Below are 2,611 nucleotides of genomic sequence, written 5' to 3' on the forward strand. Positions count from 1 at the left end.
CCATTTCCAGTTCCATTTCTCCCATTTACAAGATGCTTTAAAGGTTCTGATTTTCAACGTATCAAATTAATGCAAAAAAAAGTGTGTGGCCTTCACTACTGAGTCTTTTCTTTGGAAACCATCACTGTTGAGAGATGGGTAAAATCTGAATGTATAAAGCATTTTTTGGTCAATGAATGCCTTTTATAAGGGGTTTTCATATAATATAGAAGAGCTTCCCTTTTTGTGTAAGTTTTGTGATCTTCCACACTCTCATCTTTGTCATCCCAGGGGTGTCACGACGCTAAAAACAAAAACCTACAATATTAGAAAGCAACTACCGCAGAGGTGGGAGAATACGCTTGCACGTGACAATGCCGTATTGAAGTTGTATAATGAGGTCCCCTGATATTTATGCCGCATTACTTTGAGGCATGCTGAATAAGAGGGCCGTCTCCCAGAAATACATTAGTAATTTTCAGGTAAAACTATCACCATACCTTTCCCGAACTGGAATAGAGTTCATTTCCTGTTTGAGTGATTACACTCTGGTACCTAAAAAGTTTAGGAACCAGTCCATATTGCAGTGGAAACGTTACATCTTTGACGCACTGTTAAGTGCTAATGCTGTGGCATTGTTTATTTTTCTTTTGCAAAATTCTTAGTAATTTTCTCTCTCCCATCAAATTAGAGTTCGTATTTAATTTTTCGATTCTCTCATTCATTGCTCCACATTGCTCCATCCAGTCAGGTATAAGACATTTATATAGTTTTGCCTTTTTTGCAAAATGGAGGTTGGTTCTTCAGAAACCGTGTTATTACTTTTAATAAACCTACAAATATTTATTGGGCATCTATGATGTGCTCCACGCTGTCAGGCACTGTGTTCTTAAAGCACAAACCGTCACAAACTGATCCCATTGTAATATTCTGTTATCCTTTATCTGCCCTTTTGATGATGAAAGTGTCTCTGCTGCACAAAGCCTGGAAGGGTTCCACCAGCGCTTTAGAATTTTCAGGCAATCTGCTTTTTTTTCTTATTAAGTTAGTGAAGAAATTAGACAAAACCAGGTCGGTGTTAAATGCTTGAACCCACAGAAGGCTTCCTAAACAGGTTTGTGTACGTTTTTGCCACTCCTTTAACTTCACACAGTGTGATGTAAAAAGATGCATCTCATTGTGAGCCTTTCTTCAGGATTTGAAAGCATGTAACCAAACATGTGGCAGAGCCAAAGGAAATTAAGTCAAGACTTGTGTCGTCATTGCATTGACCTGGGGAGGGAACTAACACATTCCTTTGTGAGCTGACATGTGCCCTTACTTGACAGTTTGATCTCCTGACATGAGGTACCTGAGGAGTCACAGGCCTTGGATAGTTTTTGCTTATATTTTAATTTCTTCGGCTGATTCTGAGCTGGTTCATGTCCCTGGAAGAGAATTTTTAATTTGCTTTAGATGTTCTTCCTGTAAGTAGGTATATGAGGGCAGTTTTTTACACTTTTAAAAACTGCATTGGCTAATTCTCCATTGCTTTATGAACCCCATGTTATGTCATCATGATTTTTCATTTATTAGTTTCTGATGTCATGTTGGAATAGCACTGTGGTTCTTTTTTTTATGACTTGCTGATCTTAGGTACAGTCTAAAAGCCAAAAGTTGCCACTTCATTGTGATAATATTGTTATAACATTCTTAATAGATTAGGGAAGGATGTAAAATATGAATGTTAGGAAGTATAGTATATTCTCATTCAAACAATTCTCAAAAATGTGAAAATTCCCAGTGAGGATTAGAAAAAGACTGGTGACAATATAGAAAATTTAGGCCTGAATTTTTAAAAATCTATTTTGCAAAGAAAACTTACTAGCCTCCACCAAAATCTCTCTGTATCTAGTACTCAATAGCAACAATTAGTTTTATCATTAAAAAGAACGAATCAAAATTTTGTATGGAATGGAAAGAGCGAAACTTTCTATCAAACATTATCGTGAAAAACCTATTGCTACCTATTACCTGTGACTTATCAAACTCAAAAGTTTTTTTTAGGAAATAATTAAACCAAAATACATTTTTAAATTATAAAAGTGACTAGCCATTAATGGTTGGAAATGAACCAGGTTTAGTTTCACTGTGATCCAAAAAGTTTGACATTCCTCCCATGTCTCAAGACTTGGTAATATGATTATTTTTAAAGCCAGTATGATATATAATTCATATAATTAAAACAGATTGTGGCCAACATTAACCTGCTCTCCCCTGTCTCCCAACATATTCTGGGGGTAGAAATACTTATCCTCAAAGATAGTCCAGTAAATTAATCTCCACAATCTCTTTTTCCCCTCGATGTCTGTAATATCTATCCTGGCCAGATTTTCTAGAATTGAATCAGCAGTGCTTACGGTGATCTTGAACTTCCTTCCACAAAGATGACCTTTAGCTCCTCCCCATCCATATTCCCTTGCCTATATTGCAAAGAGTAGTAGAGCCCTAACTGCAACTTCAAAGGGCCCATTGGTTAACTCAATATTTCACACACAAGAACACTTGCAAAGATTTTTTCGTAATGTGAATTTTCTCTTTCAGTTCCAGAAGCATTTCCTACAGTTTGGACATTATTTTTCCTCTCGGATCT

The 2,611-nt window shown here is 36.3% G+C and overlaps 1 protein-coding gene across 1 annotated transcript in view; it reads left to right on the forward strand.

The window, feature by feature from the left end:
* Positions 1-203, forward strand: part of CBLB (Cbl proto-oncogene B) — a 208,584-nt gene extending 208,381 nt beyond the window's left edge. Inside the window, exon 19 of the mRNA XM_024735359.1 lies at positions 1-203. This exon is cut by the window's left edge and continues 754 nt beyond it. The gene's annotated coding sequence lies outside the window, so the exon portion shown is untranslated.
* The last annotated feature ends 2,408 nt before the right edge of the window (positions 204-2,611 follow it).

Source organism: Neophocaena asiaeorientalis, unplaced genomic scaffold, assembly GCF_003031525.2.
Source record: "Neophocaena asiaeorientalis asiaeorientalis breed wild unplaced genomic scaffold, Neophocaena_asiaeorientalis_V1.1 scaffold136, whole genome shotgun sequence".
NCBI lineage: Eukaryota > Metazoa > Chordata > Mammalia > Artiodactyla > Phocoenidae > Neophocaena > Neophocaena asiaeorientalis.